Consider the following 24,528-nt stretch of genomic DNA (forward strand, 5'->3'; position numbering starts at 1 on the left):
GGGGACCCTCAGCTATCAGCCTAGAGCCCTTTTACTCCTGGGGCCCTTGGGCAAGAGCCCATTGAGTCCATACAATAGGACAGCCTTGGCAACTGACCGTTTTCAGGGAGTGTGTGGAAAAACGCAGGTGGGACCAAGCGTTTGAAGGGAGGATGTCTGATGTCAAATCAGGTCCCGAGCAGGCTAATGTGATTGTAGTGGCTGAGTAAGTCCTGGGCTGCACAGAGACTGCACAACATCAGTTTGTGCAGCTCTGCTGCTCATGCAGTCGCACACTTGCACAGCGAAAATATACTCCCCCTGTAGGCGGCGACTATCTGATCGCAGGGCTGCAAAAAACGCTGCCTAGTGAACAGATCTGAATTACCCCCAAAGTTTCTGTCAACGAGCAAGATCAGCACTAGCTGAAGTCCTCTCTCACACACTCAGTATGGAAAATTGTCTTTTATTGCGTTAAACCTACACTATTCCTTAAGGAAAGCTGCATTCCCTACACTCTAAGGGGCAGACTAGTTGGGCCAAGTGGTTCTTATCTGCTGTCAAGTTCTATGTTACTTGCTATGTAACAGAATGTGCGCGTTCCGACAGGAAACTTATATGCTGATGCCTGTCCTCTTCCTTATTTCCAGTGCTACCTGGACAGTGAGGAATTATTTGAAAAAGTGACAGTAAGGGAGGTAATGGAGAAATGGCGACTCAAACCCAGGTGCGTTGCAACCATTTTGGGGGCGTGTCACAGCTTGCGTTTGTGATCCTGTGCGCATTTACAATGGCTCTGGCATCTCATTCCATGCGGCCGCGCCACCATATGGATACTCAAAATTCTGCTAATCGAGTGTTCTGTGAAGGATGCTGCGTCTTTATACGCAGACATTGGAATTTGCAAATCTGCCAGTGGGCGTCTCAATACAAATCCGGGCGGCTGCGGCATTTCCATATTTGCGCATAAGCATTGCGTACATATTTGCAGCTGTGACGGCATCTGCGTACATCACTGAATGGGGCCCGTTGAGTGGTACAAATAAATCAAAATACAGGATAAGAATGTAGACCTGCGCTTTATACTACAAACAATAACAGTAAAAGCTCAGAAGTGCCGAAAAGTATAAATGTATTTTAAAATCAATTATTAGACATCACATATTAGTAATAATTCCATAGATGCATTATATTAATCACAAACAACGTCCAGCCTGCGTAAGGTGAAGCTTACTCAGGCTGCCCGTCGTATGCTGTAAGTAACCCTGGACACGTCAAGGCTTCAAAATGGGAGCGAAACCGCCCTGTTTTGAAGAATCGTCCCGGGTGCCGCCCCCCAAATGCTGCAGCATGTCAATCCTTCTGCATCTAACAAGGGGCTGAGAGCAATATCGCAAATCCCGTTCTCCACATGCACGGAGTGGGTCTTGCGCCTGCGCAGCCCAACATCCATCGGATTTGTACGGAAACCGCTGGGTTTTACAAATCTGAATTAGACCCACAGCACACATGTAAAGTAAGCACACAGGTACTACACTAGTATTTATATACTGGTATTTCACAGATTACATTTACCATCATTTAAACATAATTTCCCAGGGGAAACACTTCAAGGATCGCACACAGGGGCTAATTCAGACCTGATAGGTGCTGTGCGTTTTCCCACAGCAGCAATCAGGCCTAAACTGCGCATGCGCCGGCGCCACAGTGCGCTGACGCATGGCAGACAGCCGACGGCTGTCTTAGCCCTGCGATTGCCTCTGCCTGATTGACAGGCAGAGGCAGTCGCTGGGTGGGAGGGGGCGGGCTAGCGCCGTTTAGTTGCTGTTTAGGGGGCGTGGTCTGGGCAACACACGCATGCCTTGACCATTGGGGGGGCGGGCCGCGGCGGCTGCGTGACGTCACATGCAGCCGCTGCGACCCGGGCTGCGACGAGTAGCTCCCTGCCAGCACGCAGGAGCTGCGCTGGCTGGGAGCTACTCTTCCGGTACAAAAGCATTGCCGCTGTGTGATGCTTTTGTACTTGTGCGGGGGCGTTGGCCCTGACATGCGGCACGGACTAGCCCTGTGCTGGGCGTCTCCCCGCATGTCAGGGAAGCTGATCGTAGATTTGCTAAATTTAGCACATCTACAATCAGGTCTGAATCACCCCCACAATCATATGCAATCGCAAGTACAAACATGCACATACTGTACACAGTATGCATGGAAAAGAGGAAAGAGCCGCTAGCCCACACATACACAAGGACAGTTCTCTTACAGTAATAATATTTGCACATACAACAAACTAGTCACTTTGATCATCTATAATGACTAATTTCCCTGTACTTTAGTAACAGTTTACTCTTCATTGTATATATTTGAGCTGAATCTGAGTCGCACAGAAGTCGCAATGTGCATGAATCTCACAGATTTCAACACGACGCAAACACACTAATAAAAGTCTGCGCTTAATGTGTCCGCAAACGGTCGGCGATCGCTAAAGCGTACTGTTTGATCCGTCTTTCGATAGACCACACTTTCCACACAGACCACCTGCGGCCGACCTCTTACAACAGGTTTAGTATGAAATACCTACAATCAAAATCCCGATGGTCAAAATCCCAACAACAATTGACCGACGGTCTAAATCTAAATCCCGACAAGGTCAAAATACCGACAAGGTCAAAATACCAACATTTAAAATACCGACAAGGTCAAAATACCAACATTTAAAATGTCGATAAGGTCAAAATACCAACATTTAAAATGTCGACAGGTCAAAAAGTCGACTCAAATTTTTCTCTTTTGTGTGTGTATGTCGACATAGGTCGACATGGGCACCGTATAAGTGTTCCGCGTCCTCTCGCTGCACTGTGTCTCGCTGCACTCGCCTACTATTATATTCCACCTCCAGGTCCACTGGGATGGTAAAGTATGAACAAGTCGGTTTCAATGAAAAAAAAAAATCACTTTTCGACCTGTCTGTAAATGTCTGTATTTTGACCTTGTCGACATTTTAAATGTCGGTATTTTGACCATGTCAGGATTTTGACCTTGCTGGGTTTTTGACCATTGGTGATTGGTTGTTAGGATTTTGACCATCGGAATTTTCATTGTAGGTAAATTGCCCGCATCCCCTTACAACGCCATCGGGAAATTAGCACTGATTAAAGGGTCCCGGCTTCACCATTTTTTAAACATTTTACTTTGCATCTAAATAAAACAACAAAAGGTCAGTTTTAAAGGATTACATACGTAATCCAGCCCGGCAGAGTGCCGCCAGGGGGCGAGCAGTGCGAGTCACCTTGCGGGCTCAGTAGCGAGCTACACTTGCCACAGGTTCTATTCCCACTCTATGGGTGTTGTGGAAAAAATAGCCCCTGTGCGCTGGTATTCCGGCTGGTGGCATTCCGACAGCCAGCAAATTGAACGGATCCCGTTTTAAATACATTGTGGTTATGTGCCTACATATGCATGCTTTTAAGGGCTCGTTATACTATACAACATTAAGCACATGTCACACAGAACTACTTCATATTAAGTTCCAACCTAGCGTGAGTGGTTGCAGCAGGCTGGAAGTTTTATGATGGTCTTGTGGCTGTGATGTTACAGCTTCTCAGTCTCATGTTTAATCTGCCACATCCTGCTAGTGTCATCGTTTATAAGCGTCCCAGTGTCATACAGTCCTTCCTGTAGTGTCCCAAGTGAAAATGTAATAGGAAGTTGGCGTGCTCCTATGCCATGCCTCTGTCTGCCACAATCACCTGCTGCCCTGGCATCATCAGACAGACATGTTCCACTATGATACTAGACGGAACGCAAGCTCCGTGTCTGAGATTCACAACAGTACTCCGTCCTGAGGTAATACTGATCCCTGGGGCCCATGGCGGGTTTCAGAACACATAAAAGCCTTGGATTCTCTTTACTTTTTGGCAGGACTACAAGGCGCCCCCGATGAGGAGATCTTAGCAGCATACTTGTAAACTCCGTAGGCCGTGGGGGTTTAAACAACAGATTATTTATGAGCAAAACCTCATCTTTGAAATAGTTGTAATAGTTTAAGTGAACATTGGAACCTTACATGCTGTCTAGACTGTGTGCAACTCATGCACCTGTTAATTGGTAGTGCAGAGACTAAGGAACAGTGCAACACATCAGAAAATATATCATTATGACAGTGGTACTGTAGATTATAACGGAAGTAATCAGGTGCTGTGCAATACAGGAGCGAATTTTGTTCTGGTCTGCGTAAGTGCACCGAGGTTTGGGCCAAGGTGGAATTGTGGAGCAAAGTAGGGAATAGGTCCACCTGTACTCCTCTTTGTGTGACAAAATGCAGAACGAGATTCCCTTTATGTATGGTGAGATAAAACCAATCCAGCACTACAAAAGGGATTTATTCTTTCACGAGCTCTGAGCTGCCAGATATCAGTCAATGGGAAGTTGAGGAGGAACATATTTACAGGCCTATTTACTAAGCCTTGGACAGAGATAAAGTCCCAGCAAATCAGTTCCTAACTACCATGTTACACTGTGGGCTAGATGCATCATCGCTTGGAGAGTGATAAAATGGAAAGTTATAAAGTACCAGCCAATCAGCTCCTGTCATTTTTAAACAGGGCCTGTGACATGGCATCTGGGAGCGGATTGGCTGGTGCTTTCTCTCTCTCCATTTTATCTCTTTCCAAGCGATGATGCATCTAGCCCACGGGTAGTGTTTGAAAAATGACAGTTAGTAGCTGATTGGCTGATACTTTATCTCCGTCCAAGGCTTAGTAAATAGACCCCTTAAAACATTTAAGGGGAGATTCAAATGTTTGAAAAATCAGTTGGGAGTCTGTTTTTTCCTTTCTAATAGACAGGAAAAAACAGACACCCAACCAACTTTTCAAACAGTTGAATCTCCCTCTTAAAGTTTAAGGGGGAGATGTATCAAACTTTAAGTGGAGATACTGTTCACAGCCACCAATCAGATTTTAACTATCATTTTATGGAATGTGCTAGATAAACTTAGATACATATAGGGGCATATGTACTAAGCCTTGGAGAATGATAAAGTGGAGAGATATAAAGTACCAGCCAATCAGCTCCAAACAGCCATGTTACAGGCTGTGTTTGAAAAATGACGGTAAGGAGCTGGTTGGCTGGTACTTGGGGGGTAATTCAGGGGTGTAGTATGGTATGCCGGCGGTCGGGCTCCCGGCGAGCCCGGGGAGCCCGACCGCCGGCATACCGACAGTGTGGCGAGCGCAAATGAGCCCCTTGCGGGCCCGCTGCGCTCGCCACGCTGCAGGCACGGTGGCGCGCTACGCGCGCCATGCTATTTTATTCTCCCTGCAGGGGGGTCGTGGACCCCCACGAGGGAGAATAAGTGTCGGTATGCCGGCTGTCAGGATTCCGGCGCCGGTATACTGTGCGCCGGGATCCCGACAGCCGGCATACTGAAGACCACCCGTAATTCAGATCTGATCGCAGCAGCAAATTTGTTAGCAGTTGGGCAAAACCATGTGCACTGCAGGGGGGCAGATGTAACATGTGCAGAGAGAGTTAGATTTGGGTGGGTTATTTTGTTTCTGTGCAGGGTAAATACTGGCTGCTTTATTTTTACACTACAATTTAGATTTCAGTTTGAACACACCCCACCCAAATCTAACACTCTCTGCACATGTTGCATCTGCCCCCCCCCCCCTGCAGCGCACATGGGGGGTCATTCAGAGTTGTTAGCTTGTTGACGATTTTCGCTATATTGCGATTAGTCGCTTACTGCGCATGCGCAAGGTTCGCAGAGCGCATGCGCTTAGTTATTTAACACAAAAGTTAGGTATTTTACTCACGGCATAACGAGGATTTTTCATCGTTCTGGTGATCGTAATGTGATTGACAGGAAGTGGGTGTTTCTGGGCGGAAACTGTCCGTTTTATGGGAGTGTGTGGAAAAACGCTGACGTTTCTGGGAAAAACGCGGGAGTGGCTGGAGAAACGGGGGAGTGTCTGGGCGAACGCTGGGTGTGTTTGTGACGTCAAACCAGGAACGAAAAGGACTGAGCTGGTCGCAATGGCTGAGTAAGTCTGGAGCTACTCAGAAACTGCTAAGAAATTTCTATTCGCAATTCTGCTAATCTTTCGTTCGCAATTCTGCTATGCTAAGATACACTACCAGAGGGCGGCGGCTTAGCGTGTGCAATGCTGCTAAAAGCAGCTAGCGAGCGAACAACTCGGAATGAGGGCCATGGTTTTGCCCAACTGCTAACAAATTGTGCTGTGCCAAACAGAGCCTTATTGGTTGCTAGTGGCAATACCTCCACTTGCCTCTTTAGAAGGCTTGATGGTATGCACTCACTGTGTCAGCGGTTATCACGTTGACATTTACAATATTGACTGCAGGTCAGCATTTCCAAGAGAGTTTGGGTTGGCATTAAGGTGGCAATTAGGGTTAGGCTAGCATTAGGGAAACCATGAGGTTACAGTTAGCATTAGGGTTAGGATTAGAGACAGAAGGAGAAAGGAACATGCAGTAGACATGCTGAATGGGCCGGATTCAGAGCAGGATTTCTGTACGGGGTTCCAAATGGTTGATTTTAGAGTGACTGTGTAATGCCCGAACAGAGGGTAATGGTGAAACATCCCATAATAAGTCAGCATACAGTACATAAAAGAAATACAAGAACCAATAGGAGACAGAACTGAGATGTACACACCTTATGATAAGACACCTTACTGGCAGCTGCTCTCTGGTCCAGTTCCCTGATTGGGCGCTCAGATCCACACACAGAACAGACTTGGTTGCTGCTACCAGGGCCGGACTGGCCCACATGTGCTAGCAGTATTTACTATGTATATTTATCAAGGAGCCCACTGGCCACACCCCTAAACATGGCCCCCTACCTCTGTATTCTCCCGGTGGGCCCTTCATGCCCAGCCCGACACTGGCTGCTACTGGGCATGTACAACCGCTCAATGCTTTCCCTTATACTGTATGTTGTTATGTAGCTGTAGCAAAATCATATTATTGTTATTCTACTGCTGTTTACACTGCTGATGACCGGGAGGAGGTGGTTTCTGGGCAACTGGAATCCCCCCTCCTGTATTTGCCTATGCAGAGATGTACGCAAACTTGATTTATTATGCAGTTGAGCGCAGTGACATGCAGTGAAGTTAGTGGCCGGGGAGGCACTGCCTGATTCACGCCAACCCCCCACCCCCACCCCGCCCCCTCGGTGTGGTGTTCCCCTGCAATCACATTAAACACCCACCAAAGCAGTCAGCCCAGGGATGGAATTTCTCTGAAAGTGGGAACCCCCACCCCCCCAATCACCTCCATTCCTGCTCACCGTCGGACGCCGTCCCGGGACTCTGTCGGGAATGGAGGTGATTGTAAGTGTAAATTTGTTTTTCTGCACTTGCACTTGTTATCCTAATGATGGGGTATCATTCCCCGAAACGTTGATGTGTTTGCACTGATGTGTGTGCACAAAAGTATCTCACTGTATTACATGCTTTGGAGTGCCGCCTCATTTTTTGCATATGTGAAGGGGGTTGCTACACCTCAGGAGGGCAGACAAGCCAGGTTACAGATTGGGGTGAAGGCTGCCCCATTAGTGTGCCGGGTTCGTATCGTTATATAGGGTATAGTGTATCCAACCAGAGTCAAAGTGTGCTGGGACTTCTAGTTCCACAGCCAGCTGCAGTGTGACATAATGTGGGACAGGTATAATTTCCATCTGAGAATGGTCAGTTACTCGCATCTCCCAGTACAGATTGCTAAGTGCCGGAAGGACAACCCCTAATATAGCTGACATCTCGTCAGTCCCCTGAGGCTCTTAGTGGTACAAGAGCGGTCTGCAGCGGTGCATTAGCTGCCATGCCTGTTTGGATCCGAGCACTGAGCTGCGGGGAGAAACCCTTCACTTAAGTATGACAATACTATCAGCCCCATGCTGGTAAGTTAAGATACAGCCAGACAGAGAAAACAATCTATTTGCTCAATAATGTTATGTATAATCCAGTAGCCGTTTCAAAAAAAAAAAAAATAACTCTGGTTTATAGAACAACAATTAAATAAAACTTCAGAAAAGGCTGTGCTTGAAGAAAAACTGCACTCCAATGGTTCCAGCAGTGTTAAAAAATAAACAAAAACAAAACAGATATAACCTTTAATATACATAAAACATTATAATTCACAATGTTTCACTTGAAGCCAGATACTAGGAGAAACATTGTACCAGTAAATACATTATGCTGGAAAGTGCAGTGATTCTTTCACACAGCCCCCTAGATAACACACACTCACTATATTATTTTTATTACCAGTTATTTATATAGCACACACATATTCTGCAGCGCTTTACATATATATTTATATTTATTTATTTATATATATATTTTTTCCCCCTTCTTAAATTGTGTTTATTAAATAGAAGAAATGTAACACACATGTAATAATACAATATGAAACATTAAAGGCGGACAGTTGACACACCTGTCCGTTCATCACAGCAATATGTTTAATTGTAGAAAATTGCAAGGCAAAGTAATTAATTCCCTAATGGTCATAAAGTATAGTATAATAATACATAACAGCTACGCCAAAGCGTGACAATGAGAGAGGGTGGAATGGTAAATATCCAATAGTGAGAGTCCCCTTTTAGAGAAACTAAAAAGGTGGCGACCCATCAGTAAGAGTTGTTACATTATACCAAGTTGTTAATCTGACCACTTTACGGATATTCTCTTTGGTATCAATAGGCAATGTGAGTAAGAAAGGAAGCCAGATCTCAAAAAACCCAGCAGCGCGGGATTCAACATCTAAAGCACATTCAGTCCAATCCATTTGGAATAGGAGTAATAACCGGGGCAACATAAGAGAAATAGGGATATGGTCTTTTTGTATCCATTGGGACAGTATTGTTTTCTTCGCTGCAGCTGTGATGCGAGCCAGAAGCAGTCGTGTACCTTTGGTTAGTGCAGGGGTTTGGGGTTCTATATAGTTCCAGAAGGCCCATGCCATTGTTAATGTAAATGGGATACCCAAGTTGGTCTTAATGTATATCTGTACTAGATCCCAGAATGATTGTATAACTTGGCAAGACCATAAACAATGTATAATATCAGCATCAGGGGATCGACATTTGAAACATAAATGAGTCATCTGCAGCCCCAGTAAGGAACCGCAGTCGAGGGGTATAATAAGCTCTGTGCAAAATTTTCAAGTGCATCTCCGCATACGAGGAAGATACCAACTGTTTAGTGAGTAAATTAGACCATTTAATAATCGTGTGTATATCTACTCCCGCAAAGACATCTTTCCATTTAGCTATGCCCGTGGTGGTTTTAGTATAGTCAATCTTTCGTCTGATATAAGTGTATATTAAAGATGTAGAGTGAGGGGAGTCTAGACGTTGTCGTACTATTCCATCCAGTGGAAAAGCGAGGTCAGTGGACTGTGAGTGGGCTAAAACGGATGTTGCAAAGCTACGCATTTGAAAATACACAAAAAAAGGGAAGTGTAAAGTCGGGTATCTATCCCGTAATTGGGACAAAGATAATACCACTGAGCAGTCATCATTTAAGAATTGAAATAATGAGCGGAGTCCCCGGAGGTGCCAACTGTGTATAATCTCACCTGCCTCCCCTCCCTGAAAAGCCAGATTCCCTAATAAAGGCTGGAACAGGGAATGTTGTAGAGTGAGTTTAGAACGTTTTCTAATGTGATGCCATGCCTTGAAAGGGGCATATAATAATGGAATTGATTTTAAATCCTGCGATATGGAGGAATTCGGGAAATGTAATATCTTTAGCAAATCATGACTAGGGAGCAAAGCCTGTTCTAGTTCCTTGTTAACAAAATTGTCCCCGTCACCTATCCAGTCCAAGGCACATCTATAATTAGCCGCTAAAGAATAATCTTCCAGGCAGGGGAGATTGACTCCCCCAAGTGAGGGCGGTTGTTTTAATTTAAACAATGCAATTCGAGGACGTTTATTCGCCCATATAAATTTAGTAATGGCTTTATTTAATGTATGGATATCCTTTTTGGATAACAAGAATGGGAGCATCTGTATCGGATAAAGCAAACGCGGAAAAGACACCATTTTGTATAAATGGCACCTACCCAAATATGAGATCGGCAGTTGTTGCCACCTCGTAAAGTCCTCAATTATCCTATTAATGTAGTAAGAAAAATTTAAAGAATACAATTCCGAGGGACTAGATGATACACGTATACCTAGATATGTTACATAGTTATGCGCCCATTTAAATGGGAAAGCACCATCCCATCCCCCCCCTCGCATCTCCACCTAACGCCAGTGCCTCCGTCTTGTCGAAATTAATCAGAAATCCTGATATTAAGTTGAAATTCCGCAAAGTAGTCAATAGTGAGGGAAAAGATGTTATAGGATCGCTGAAGTATAGTAAAAGATCATCCGCAAAGGCAGATACTTTTATGGTATGAGAGCCCACTGCAATACCCTTCCAGGACTCTTCATTAATAAATGTGCGTATGAGCGGGTCTAAAGCCAAATTAAATAACAATGGAGAGAGAGGGCAACCCTGTCTCGTACCCCTATGTGGCTGAAATGAGTTTGTATTTAACCCATTAATCGTAATAAATGCTTGAGGTGTGGCATATAAAGTTTTAAAAACATTGATAAACTCCGTACCAAAGTGTTGGGCCTGTAGGACTCGCAGTATATGAGACCAGGAGACGCGGTCAAATGCCTTATCGGCATCACAACTGACTATAAGGGCTTTTCTACACTCTGATTGATTTGAGCTATGTATCGCTGCCAACAAAGTACGTATATTGGCCCTCATTCCGAGTTGTTCGCTCGGTATTTTTCATCGCATCGCAATGAAAATCCGCTTAGTACGCATGCGCAATGTTCGCACTGCGACTGCGCCAAGTAACTTTGCTATGTAGAAAGTAATTTTACTCACGGCTTTTTCATCGCTCCGGCGATCGTAATGTGATTGACAGGAAATGGGTGTTACTGGGCGGAAACACGGCGTTTCAGGGGCGTGTGGCTGAAAACGCTACCGTTTCCGGAAAAAACGCAGGAGTGGCCGGAGAAACGGTGGGAGTGCCTGGGCGAACGCTGGGTGTGTTTGTGACGTCAAACAGGAACGACAAGCACTGAACTGATCGCACAGGCAGAGTAAGTCTGAAGCTACTCTGAAACTGCTAAGTAGTTAGTAATCGCAATATTGCGAATACATCGGTCGCAATTTTAAGAAGCTAAGATTCACTCCCAGTAGGCGGCGGCTTAGCGTGTGTAACTCTGCTAAATTCGCCTTGCGACCGATCAACTCGGAATGAGGGCCATTATGTACTGAAGTTCTGTTTCGGACAAACCCATTTTGAGCAGGATGTAAAATTCGCTGCAAGATGGGCTGAAGTCGAAACGCTAATAATTTGGTAAATAGTTTCAAGTCCTGGTTCAGTAGGGAAATCGGCCTATAGGATTGCACATATTTAGGATCCTTTCCCGGTTTCGGAAAAGACCACTATTCTAGCTTCATCGAAACCTGTCGGAGCTGGATTTCCTCGCAACAATGAATTAAAGAGAGCTAGCAGGTGTGGTGTCAAATGTGTAGTAAGCATTCGGTAGTACTCTGCCCCAAACCCGTCCGGACCAGGGGATTTCCCTTTTTTTAACAATTTGATTAGAGATAATAATTCCGATTCCTGGACCGGTGCCGTTAGAGACTCCCTCTCTTCCTCCGTTAGTACTGGTAATCCCGCCCTTTCCAAAAATCTCAGTCCCTCCTTTGAATAATCAGGAGGAGACTGATATAAAGTTTGGTAATAGCGTAAAAATTCTTCAGAGATAGCAGGAGTATCCATAACAGTAGAAGCAGGGTCAATATACAATTGAGTGATACGTGAAGGAGCAGAGCACGACCGAACTAAGTTTGCCAATAACCAGCCCGATTTATTGCCAGTTCTAAAAAACTTGTTCCTACGGATATCATGAGAGAAACTCGCCCGTTCGGTACATAGGGCATCATATTGCTGTTTAGCTGTAAGGTAGGCCTGGCGATTTTCTGGTGTGTAGTGTGAAACAAGTAAATTATAAGCTTTAGTTAAAGTTTGACTAAGATCATTTAAGTGAATGTTAAGTGCCTTGCGTCTCCTGGAGACATACTCCATAATCTGGCCCCGTATTACCGGCTTCGAGGCAGCCCAAAACAGATTTATGTCCTCCGCATGTTCAATGTTATCAGTTTTATAATTTAAAAATGCCTGTTCAAGATGCAGGCGAAAGTCTGAGGAGTTTTCCATATAGGCTGGAAACCTCCAGTTGTAGGATTGTGGTATAGGGGTGTCTAACTTTACAGTGAACCACACCGGAGCATGATCAGAAAGGAGAATGGGATCTATCTGGGAGTGTACTACCTGCTGCAAAAGGGCATCCGAAATCAACCAATAATCTAATCTGGATGAGGAGTGATGGGGATGTGAATAAAATGTATACTCACGAGAATCAGGATGTTGGCACCTCCAGGGATCGCATAATCCCATCGAGTTGGTCAATAGCAGTGGCGTGCGGTGAGGTCAGTGTCTGGTGAGGCACTGCAGCCATAATGTTCGCTAAGTCCTGCCGATGATGCAGAGCAGGGAGGGCAGGATGGGAGCAGTGGTGCGGAGCAGGAGGGGGCAGGATGGGAGCAGTGGTGCGGAGCAGGAGGGGGTGGGATAGGGCAGTGGTGCGAAGCAGGAGGGCGCAGGAAGGGAGCAGTGGTGCGGGGCATGTTGGTAGCAATGATGCGGAGTGGGGGGGGGGTGAGGTTGGGAGCAGTGGTGCGGAGCAGGAGGGGGCCGGATGGGAGTAGTGGTGTGGAGCAGGAGGGGGTAGGATGGGAGCAGTGGTGCGGAGCAGGAAGGGAGCAGTGATGCGGGGCAGGTTAGGAGCAATGGTGCGGATCACAGGGGGCAGGATGGGAGCAGCGGTGCGGATCACAGGGGGCAGGATCGGAGCAGCGGTGCGGATCACAGGGGGCAGGATGGGAGCGGCAGTGCGGATCACAGGGGGCAGGATGGGAGCAGTAGTGCGGAGCATGGGAGCAGTGGTGCGGGGCAGGTTGGGAGCAATGATGCAGAGTGGGGGGGTGAGGTTGGGAGCAGTGGTGCGGAGCAGGAGGGGGCCGGATGGGAGTAGTGGTGTGGAGCAGGAGGGGGTAGGATGGGAGTAGTGGTGCGGAGCAGGAGGGGGCAGGATGGGAGCAGTGGTGCGGAGCAGGACGGGGTGGGATAGGGCAGTGGTGCGAAGCAGGAGGGCGCAGGAAGGGAGCAGTGGTGCGGGGCATGTTGGTAGCAATGATGCAGAGTGGGGGGGGGGTGAGGTTGGGAGCAGTGGTGCGGAGCAGGAGGGGGCCGGATGGGAGTAGTGGTGTGGAGCAGGAGGGGGTAGGATGGGAGCAGTGGTGCGGAGCAGGAAGGGAGCAGTGATGCGGGGCAGGTTAGGAGCAATGGTGCGGATCACAGGGGGCAGGATGGGAGCAGCGGTGCGGATCACAGGGGGCAGGATCGGAGCAGCGGTGCGGATCACAGGGGGCAGGATGGGAGCGGCAGTGCGGATCACAGGGGGCAGGATGGGAGCAGTAGTGCGGAGCATGGGAGCAGTGGTGCGGGGCAGGTTGGGAGCAATGATGCAGAGTGGGGGGGTGAGGTTGGGAGCAGTGGTGCGGAGCAGGAGGGGGCCGGATGGGAGTAGTGGTGTGGAGCAGGAGGGGGTAGGATGGGAGCAGTGGTGCGGAGCAGGAAGGGAGCAGTGATGCGGGGCAGGTTAGGAGCAATGGTGCTGATCACAGGGGGCAGGATGGGAGCAGCGGTGCGGATCACAGGGGGCAGGATGGGAGCAGTAGTGCGGAGCATGGGAGCAGTGGTGCGGCGCATGGGGGGCAGATGGGAGCAGTCGTGCGGAGCAGGGGGGGGGCAGGTTGGTAATGAAAGGTACTCGCTCGCTAAGTTAAACAACAATCTCACCTGCTCCCTGTAGCTCCCGGGTCCCGGCTGCTATCGTTCCCTCCATGGACACTGCTCCCAGGGCCGGATTATAGGAAGGGCGACAGGGGCCCCCACACATTAAGGGCCCCCACACTCCGCTATTTAAACTGGAGTACTCCACAGCTGCATAGAGGGGAGTGGTGCTCTGCGCTACCCTACACATGGAGGGCGGGACTCCTGCTCCTGGCGCTGAGCGCAGCTAAACAGCCTTACAGTCACAATGGGGGAGTGACCGTCACTAGAAGAGTGGCATATCATCGCGGACACACTACTCCCGCCGCCATCGTGACTCACCTCTGAAGACGTGACTCCCTCCCTCCAGGAGGATGTGCCCCGCTGCCCGCAGATTATCAATGTCTGTCCACATGCTGGAAGCACCTGGCTGATCCAACCCTCTATGCTCTTGCCAATTGATGTAAGTGAGTCACCGCTCCCCTCTCAATCCGCAGTGGCCGCCCTGTCTCCCTTCTCACTGTGAGATGACGGACCCCATGCTGGCAGTGTTAGAGCTGTGTGCCCCTGCTGTGCGTATGTGCACAGGTGAGTTTGGGGGGGGGGGGGGGAGTGCTTTGTCTCTGTTGTACAGTATGTGCACAGGAGCTCCTGCTGTATGTGTGTGTGGGGGGTGATGTGTGCCCCAGCTGTGGGTGTGGATGGGGGTGATGTGTGTCCCTGTTGTGCGTGTGGATGGGGGGGCTGTGTGCCCCTGCTGTGGGTGTGGATGGGGGTGATGTGTGTCCCTGCTGTGCGTGTGGATGGGGGGTGATGTGTGCCCCAGCTGTGGGTGTGGATGGGGGTGATGTGTGTCCCTGCTGTGCGTGTGGATGGGGGGGCTGTGTGCCCCTGCTGTGGGTGTGGATGGGGGTGATGTGTGTCCCTGCTGTGCGTGTGGATGGGGGTGATGTGTGCCCCAGCTGTGGGTGTGGATGGGGGTGATGTGTGTCCCTGCTGTGTGTGTGGATGGGGGGGGCTGTGTGCCCCTGCTGTGGGTGTGGATGGGGGTGATGTGTGTACCTGCTGTGCGTGTGGATGGGGGTGATGTGTGTCCCTGCTGTGGGTGTGGATGGGGGGGCTGTGTGCCCCTGCTGTGGGTGTGGATGGGGGGGCTGTGTGTCCCTGCTGTGTGTGTGGATGGGGGGGCTGTGTGCCCCTGCTGTGGGTGTGGATGGGGGTGATGTGTGTCCCTGCTGTGTGTGTGGATGGGGGGGCTGTGTGCCCCTGCTGTGGGTGTGGATGGGGGTGATGTGTGTCCCTGCTGTTCGTGTGGATGGGGGTGATGTGTGTCCCTGCAGTGGGTGTGGATGGGGGGGCTGTGTGCCCCTGCTGTGGGTGTGGATGGGGGTGATGTGTGTCCCTGCTGTGCATGTGGATGGGGGTGATGTGTGTCCCTGCTGTGGGTGTGGATGGGGGGGCTGTGTGCCCCTGCTGTGGGTGTGGATGGGGGTGATGTGTGTCCCTGCTGTGGGTGTGGATGGGGGAGCTGTGTGCCCCTGCTGTGGGTGTGGACAGGGGGGGGGGGGCTGTGTGCCCCTGCAGTGGGTGTAGATGCATGTGTGTGTATGGTGGGTAGACTGTGTGCCCCTGCTGTGTGAGTGATTTGTGATGGCCTCCACATGCCCCTGGGCCCCCACATACCCGACTGCTGTCCATAGCGCCCAGCCACCGCCGCCGATCTGTGTCTCCCCTCCCGCAGGCACCAGGTCGGAATGAGCCCCCCTCCCGCAGGCACCAGGTCGGAATGAGCCCCCCCCGCAGGCACGAGGTCGGAATGAGCCCCCCTCCTGCAGGCACCAGGTCGGAATGAGCCCCCCTCCCGCAGGCACCAGGTCGGTATGAGGATGACAGCTGCTGCGTTGATGGGACTGAGAAGCGGGACACGGCGGGAGCTCTGCTCACACTTGCTCCGGCTATCTGTCTTAGCGCCGCGGCTCCTGTGTGACAGCCTCACACAGGAGCCGCATCGCTAAGACAGATAGCCGGAGCAAGTGTGAGCAGAGCTCCCGCCGTGTCCCGCTTCTCAGTCCCATCAACGCAGCAGCTGTCATCCTCATACCGACCTGGTGCCTGCGGGGGGACGACGATACTGATCGGCGGCAAACGTGAGTGGGGGGGATGCAGTGACCTGATCCCACTGGCTGCAGGATCAGTAGGAGACACACGGGGAAAGGGGGGGAAGGAAACTAGACGCTACCGACACAGATGAGATGACACAGATTCTGGAGTCACTGTCGGAGACCGTTTCCGAAGCCCTGCCCACTGCCCAATCACATTGACAGGGGTGTGCTTTCATATGAGCTGAAAGCACACCCCTGTCAAAGCGGCACTGCTATTAGGTGCCGCTTCTGCTGCTTTTCTGAATGGGCTTTCACTGTCCAACGCTTGGCCCCGCCCCCCTCTTCCGGTCCTTTCACATAGACTGCGGGAGGCACCTACAGCGGTGCCTCCAAAGCACATATAATACTGTTTCATAGATGGTAACAATAATTACAATAATATAAAGAGTAAACCAGATACTTATGACACAGAACAAGTGTCATAAGTATCTTCTTTGTATTATTTTACACATTACTGACAGGGGAGGCACTGCCTCCCCTGCCTCCCCTGACTGCACGTCCCTGGTCAATAGGGAAAGCGATGGGGGGGCGATGGAACCATGGGCGGTTGTAGAGATGGTTCTGTCTAATCCTGTCAATTGAACACAGTTAAAGTCCCCTCCCAAAATGACTGCGCCCTCTGCCCAGTCTTGTAACTTTGCATAGATATCTGTGAAAAAGTGGGCGTTAGTACCCGTGGGAGCATAGATATTAGCTAAGGTGTAAGGCAAACCATGTACAGTCAGTTTCAAAAACAGATACCTTCCCTCTGGGTCTATTAAGCAGTCACTAATATCGTAAACCAGAGATTTACTAAAAATAATCATGACCCCCCGTTGTTTAGATGTGTAAGATGCCGTTTTAAAGTCTCCTATCCATGAATCCCGTACCACATTAGGGTCAGAAATTTTCCAGTGTGTTTCCTGCAAGAAAACAATATCTGGCCGTAAACGTTTTAGGTGGGTCAGAATTTTCTTTCTCTTTATAGGGGAATTTAAGCCCTCCACATTCCAAGTAACTAGTTTAAGAGCTGTTTTTAACTTTTTAGGGGGATTAATAATCGCAGCCATTTAACCGATGCCAACCCTAGGCCAAATCATAAAATTAACCTCTCTCTTTAGGGAGCCCTTTCCCGTCCCAGCGAGCGGGGAAGGGGATAGTGAAAAAGTGACCAGTAGGGGGGAGTATAAACATATCACAGTTAATAGGGATATATCACATGTGTCAACCTCAATTAAAATTCCAACAATTACAATAAACCTTTTTAACATTATATGAACCCAGGAGGATTTCCGACTGGGTCGCATCCCAACAGAACATTGCAGGGCACTATCATACCGCGAGAACAATAGGGATTTCGAACCAGAGGGCCATCTAATACTAGAGCATTTTAAAAGCTGAGTAAAGATGATAAGAGAAAGAAGAAATGAGATCAGCAAGTCATAGACAAAGAGTAAGAATAAGGAAAAGAGGGCAAGTGAGCCAAAGAGGAAAAAAGGAAGACTGAACTGGAGATTTTCTATAGGATGGTTGGTCCCGAAAAGAATCCAACAAATGCTACAAAACATCACATCATATCGAGGCACAAAACTACCTAAAATAGATCTAATACGTTTCAAATCAAATATGATCAACTGTAATTTGAATGTTCAAGAAATAAAAGATGACTTCGCAAAGCAATTTTGTAGTGTCAATCCGCATCGTCCATCCTGGACGAGCGGGAAGAAGCTAAGGAGTCCACAAAGTTACTTGCAGCTTGCAGAGTGTCAAAGAAGTAAGTTTTTCCTGAATGTGTGACCCTCAGTTTTGCAGGATACAGTAGTGCAAATCGAAGCTCCATCTCAAACATGCGTTTGCATACTGGGGAAAACTCTCGTCGCTTTGCAGCCACCATATATGAAAAGTCTTGAAAAATAAGAATCTTGGATTCCTGGTATTTCAGAAAGGGACGTTTTCTATAGGCATCCAGCAGACGAACCTTATCAGCGTAATTTAAAAACTTCATGATGACCGGTCTGGGCCTATCTTTGGTAGATTGTCGGTCTGGACCAATACGATGAACACGTTCAATCATCATTGATTCCGAGTCTGATACACATCCCAATTCCCTCGGCAGCCATTGAGAAACCAGATTCATCAGTTCGTAAGGTTTGACCGATTCCGGGAGCCCTATAAGGCGCACATTACTTCTTCTGTTTCTGTTCTCTAAATCTTCGAGTTTCTCTTGCATGGACGTCACTATTTTATCCTGTTCCGAGAGGGCCGTTTTGGCTGTTGTTAAATCATCCTCAAGGTCTGAGATTCTTTGCTCCGCCTCCGACAAACGTTGGTCATGATGATTCAACTGAGTAAGGGCAGAATCCAATGAGTCCTTCAATGGAGCCAATTTTTGATCCAAGAGGGAGGCCAAGATGTCAGTGATCTCGTGCGTTGTAAAAGATTTGGCAGAATCCGTCGTTGTAGTAAGTGATGAGCATCGCAATGGACTATTATTAGGACCAGATGCCGGTGACTGAGGGCTGTCTGCAGGGATGTTGTCTCGGCCCCGGCCTTTATTCGCTTGTGAACCGCGGGGGTTTCTGGGAGTTTTAGCCATGTACTTATCCATTATGAGAAACTTATGGTGTAAAGGGGTCCGTAGGGTATGATAAGGTATAAAAGATGTAGGCAAACTTGTAGCTGCAATATAATTGCGCACCAGCTAGGGGAGCTCCCACTCTATGTATTAAGGATGGTCTGCTGTTTTTTAATAATAATTTTTTTTTTATTATTATTATTATTATTATTATTTTTTTAATTATTTTTCCCCCCCTTTTCTTTTCCTTTCCTTCTATGGCTGCATAAATAGGCCAGCCTGTGGTGTAGTTGAAAGGAGCCACAGGACAAACGCTGCGGACCGGTCCAATGAGCAAAATAGACCCAGTAGCTATAGCTGTTTATATGTAGTAATCAAAGCCCCTGAGTGGGAGAGGCATAATAAGAAAAATAAAAATAAAACAGAAATAAAAATATAGGTGAAGGGCACACAGTATGGGAAGACAGAACACTCGTCTGTCCTTACCAGCTTACTACAGCCACAAAGTTTGGAAGGCAGGAGAATGGTAGAATTGCAGGCTGTTCCAGCAGTGTTTCCCACACTTAAGATGGCCGCCGGGTGATGCACTGCCCAGGGAAGCAACCCTAGGGATCCGGTGTGTGGGCTCCGTGCTTGCTGGACGAATGCTGGCTGTGTGCAGGGGGAGGCCAGGACCTGGATCACCAGGTAAGACACGCGCCGGGGAGCAGGAGAGGCAGCGCTTCAGTCGCGGGCACGAACGGGACGGGAAGCTCCGCTCCGTCGCCTTGGCAACCCGCGGCCGGCGCCCAGCGCACTAGAGGTCCCGGCTGTGTGGAGGTAAGAAGGCCGCAACCCGCAAGGACGCTCTGAACGTCCCCCGGCTCCGCAACCCGCCTCCTCCAGTCCCCCGTCCGCAGCAGAGGGGTAACAGGTGGCGTGATAGAAGCTGGTGGGCCAAACGGCAGGGTTTTTTTTTCTTTTTAAGGACGTCGTGCAGGAGCCGATCCAAGGCACGTCCTTCTCCCTAGCCCGCCAAGCCACGCCCCTATTTATATTTTTATAATAGGATTTTTATTCCTACCGGTAAATCCTTTTCTCTTAGTCCATAGAGGATGTTGGGGACACTTCAAGAATCATGGGGTATAGACGGGATCCGCAGGAGACATGGGCACTTTAAGACTTTCAAATGGTGTGACCTGTCTCCTCCCTCTATGCCCCTCCTCCAGACTCCAGTTTAAGGAACTGTGCCCAGGGAGACGGACATTTCAAAGAAGGAATTTATTGTTAAACCACGGTGAGCATCTTACCAGCTCACACCTCAAGCATGCCGCAGACCATGGCATTCAACAGAACACAAGCCAACGGCATGAAAATTTGCAGCAATATGCTGACAAAATCGTAACACAATCTGTGTGTAACCACAACCAATAACTGCAGATACAGTACGCACTGGGACGGGCGCCCAGCATCCTCTACGGACTAAGAGAAAAGGATTTACCGGTAGGTATTAAAATCTATTTTCTCATACGTCCTAGAGGATGCTGGGGACACTTCAAGAACCATGGGGTTATACCAAAGCTCTAGAACAGGGTCTCAAACTTGTAAATTTTTGCAAAGTGTTTGAACCCGACCAAGTAGCTGCTCGACAGAGTTGCAATGCCGAGACCCCTCCGGGCAGCCGCCCTGGATGAGCCCACCTTTTTGGTAGAGTGGGCTTTCACTGATTTCGGTAACGGCAATCCAGCCATAGAATGAGCCTGCTGAATTGTATGACAGATCCAGCGTGCAATAGTCTCCTTGGAAGCAGGAGCCCCAATCTTATTGGGAGCATACAGGACAAACAGAGCTTCAGTTTTCCTAAGTGGAGCCGTTCTGGTGACATAAATCTTCAAACCCCTGACAACATATAGAGAATTTGACTCTGCAAAGGCGTCAGTAGCCACCGGCACCACAATAGGCTGGTTCATGTGGAACGATGAAACCACCTTCGGCAGAAATTGTTGACGAGTGCTCAACTCTGCTCTATCTTCATGGAAGATTAAATAAGGACTCTTGTGAGACAATGCCACTATCTCAGACACCCGCCTTGCGGATGCTAAAGCCAATAACATGACCACTTTCCAAGTGAGAAATTTCAACTGCACCTGTAAAGGATCAAACCAATGTGATTGAAGAAACAGCAACACCCCATTAAGATCCCATGGTGCCACTGGGTCACAAATGGAGGTTGGATATGCAAAACTCATTTCACGAAAGTCTGAACTTCTGGAAAGGAGGCCAATTGTTTTTGAAAGAAAACCGATAAGGCTTAAATTTGTACTTTAATCGAGCCTAACTTTTGGTCTGCATCCACACCTGCTTGCAGAAAATGGAGAAAACGCCCTAGCTGAAATTCTTCTGTAGGAGCCTTCTTGGATTCACACCAAGATACATATTTTATCCAAATACGGTGATAATGTTTTGACGTTACTCCTTTCCTAGCTTGTAGAAGTGTAGGAATGACTTCACTGGGAATACCCTTATGGGTTAGGATCCAGCGTACAACCGCCAAGCCGTCAAACGTAGCCGCGGTAAGTCGTGATATACGCACGGCCCCTGCTGTAACAAATCTTCTCGTAGAGAAAGAGGCCAGGGATCTCCTATGAGTAATTCCTGAAGATCTGGATACCAAGCTCTCCTTGGCCAATCCGGAACAATGAGGATCGCCTGAACCTTTGTTCTTCTTAAGATCTACCTTCGGAATGAGTGGAAGCGGAGGGAACACATACACCGACTGAAACACCCATGGTGTCACTAGCGCATCCACTGCTATTGTTTGGGGTCCCTTGACCTGGAACAACATTTCCGAAGCTTCTTGTTGAGACGAAACGCCACCACGTCTATTTCAGGAATTCCCCAAAGACTTGTCACTTCTGTGAAGACCCGTTTGATGAAGACTCCACTCTCCTGGATGGAGAACGTTTCTGCTGAGGAAGTCTGCTTCCCAGTTGTCCACTCTTGAAACGAACATCGCTGACAGAGCGCTTGTATGTTTTGTCACCCAGCGAAAAATCCTTTTTGGCTGCTTTCATTGCCAGTCCGTTTTTCGTTTGTAGAAAACCGCTGTAAACGGCCCTTAACACTAGACCTTTTATGTGGTGACAAGTTTCCTAACTTGATCATCTTCCTTGGACGTTTTCCCCCTGTGTGACTGCTCCCCAGCCTTGGAGGCATTCATCCGTGGTCACTAGGATCCAGTCCTGGATCTCGACCCTGCGCCCCTCTAGGAAGTGAGAACTGTGCAGCCCCCACAGATTCTGGTCTTGAAAAACAGGATTATCCTAGGTGGGAACCGGACCACTTGTCCCACAGGTCCCACAAGGAAACCCTGGCATGGAACCTGCCAACTAAATGGCCTCGTAGGTCGCAACCATCTTTTCCAGCAACCAAATGTACTGATAGATTGGATCTTCCGAGCCTTTACCACTGGAAGAAAACAAAACTCTTCTTAGTTTTGTATCTAGTATTATTCCCAAACCCGACAACCACGTCGTTGGAACCAACAGTGGTTCTGACAAGTTCAGGATCCAACCATGTTGTTGAAGAACTGTCAGGGAGAGTGCAACGTTTTTCACCAACTGGTTTCTTGATCTCGCCGTAATCAGGAGACCATACGGAATAATTGTGACTCCTTACTATCGAAGGAGAACCATCATTACCGCCATCACCTTGGTGAAATTGGTAATGACAATCCTGAATTGCAAACCTCAGGTAAGCCTAATGCGGAAGAAATAAGACCTCCTTTATCCTTTTTCCAGATTGGAGATCCCTGTCATGAGAAACTCCATCTTGGAATTGAATTCCATTAAGTAGAAATTTAGGGATTTCAAAATTAGAATTGGTGTGACCGAGCCGTCCGGCCTCGAGCGCATGAAAAAGCTTGAATAAAAGCCTTTTTCCTATTGTGACTTGGACACCAGGACAATGACCTGATCCTGACACAACCCTTGTATTGCGTGACATACTACCTCCCCGTCCGGAGGAAAATTTGTAATGTCGATTTGAAAAATCGGTGATGGGAAACGTCTGGAAACTTCAGTATGCACCCTCGGGACACTATTCTTAAAAACCCACGGGTCCAAGTCCGTTCCAGGACTGACTGAAGAGTTTTTAGATGTGGCCCACCGGTGTGGGCTCCCGCAAGATAGACCCAGCGTCCTGCGGTGGATGTGGCAGAAACAGAGGATGATCCCTGCTCCTGGGATCTTGACTAGGCTGCTGACCTCTACCCTTTTCTCCTTCCTTTACCTACAAAGAAAGGGTGAATCTGTATCTATTTTGGAGAAATGACTGCATCCGACAATGATGCGTCATCATCCGTTGTGAGGGAACATAGAGCAAGAAGGTAGACTTACCCGCGGCCTCTGCCAAGATCAACTTAACTAGGGCTTAACCAAACCAGTCTTCACCTTCATAGGGAAGAGACTCCATTTCTTCTCGGAGACAATATCAGCATTCCATAGGTGAATCCACAACGCTCTCCTAGCCGAGACCGCCATAGAATTGGGCCGCTAACCCAAGAGTCTCATATCCTTTGCAGTCGCACGAAAGTATGCTGCTGTGTCCTTGATATGACCCAACGTAAGGAGTATCCTATCTCCTCCCCAGGGTATCTATAACGGATGACCAGGTAACCGACCATTTTTGAATACTACTACTCCCCCATGCACATGCAATGGCAGGTCTAACTGACGTATGCGTGGACACATAACTAGAATATAACGCAGCTTCCTACATATGATTCACTGGCTTTGTGTCAGTGCCCCGTGCAGAACAGGGGGTGACTCCCACTGTATTCTATCCGCTCTGGGAAAAGAACAAACAATCGGAATCCTCTTGAGGATTTAAAACCATCATGTCAGGGCTGACCCAGACCTTATCAAACAGAGCGATTCACCACGAGAATGAGGAATGTAACTTTATTATAATTTTATCTGTATGTGTATACATGTGTACAACATATACATACCTACAAACATATATTTATATATACAGACATAGCCCTTTCTGATATGCATTACATTCACATGCAATCTTTTTTACCCAGTCAGATATTGATGGCGTCGACAGGGCCACCCACTCACATCTGTGTCCCTAATATAGTTTTCTTTTGTGAAAAACATTCATCCTCCGACCTTTGTACCAAGTACCATCAGGAGTCGGCGGTGCCGACAGGGTCATTCCCACAGTCATTTGTGGGAAGCACTCCGCAACAGACATGCCGACACACGTGTATTAACCACCACCGACATATAGTGGACCGATTCACAGTATAATTCTGTCAGAGAGACACAGATATGTTTGCCAGCTCATAACCCAGCGCTTACTGAACGGTTTTGAAGACTATATAATGCCCCAAACCTGCAGCACTTTTATACTGAACATATATTTCACATTTACTGCGCTCCCCCCCCCCCCCCCTCCCCGTTTTCCACCCTGATACTGTCAGCAGTGTGAGGAAGGACCAGCGTTTCTACCAGAGAAAATGGCGCTGGCTGTGTGAGCTGTGAGGGCTAAGCCCCGCCCCCGCAATGGCACCCTTCAGAACTGCTATTTCTGATACTATCTTTATATTGGCGGGGGTTAGGACAGTGCCCCTGGCACCTATGTCCCCTGTTGCCAGTCTATATTGAGGTATACCTGCTGCCCAGGGCACCCCCCCCCCTGTGCCCTGCACCCTGTAGTGCCTCTGTGTGGGTGCATGGCGCGCAGCGCGGCCGCTGTGCGGTACCTCATAAGCCGTCACTGAAGTCTTCTGATCTTCTTCTACTCACCTGTCTTCTGACTTCTGGCTCTGCAAGGGGGGTGACAGCGGGCTCTGGGAATGAACCCCTAGGCGTACCTAGTGTTCCAAACCCTCAGGAGCTAATG

General features: G+C 48.4%; 1 long non-coding RNA gene across 1 annotated transcript in view; it reads right to left on the bottom strand.

Moving 5' to 3' along the window:
• The window catches only part of LOC134943207 (uncharacterized), an 87,059-nt gene extending 83,472 nt beyond the window's left edge, over positions 1–3,587 (bottom strand). Inside the window, exon 1 of the long non-coding RNA XR_010181625.1 lies at positions 3,511–3,587. This is a non-coding gene — a long non-coding RNA (uncharacterized LOC134943207). The remainder of the gene's footprint in view (positions 1–3,510) is intronic.
• Between the last annotated feature and the right edge of the window lie 20,941 nt (positions 3,588–24,528).

The sequence above is a fragment of the Pseudophryne corroboree genome, chromosome 1, assembly GCF_028390025.1.
Source record: "Pseudophryne corroboree isolate aPseCor3 chromosome 1, aPseCor3.hap2, whole genome shotgun sequence".
NCBI classification, from domain to species: domain Eukaryota; kingdom Metazoa; phylum Chordata; class Amphibia; order Anura; family Myobatrachidae; genus Pseudophryne; species Pseudophryne corroboree.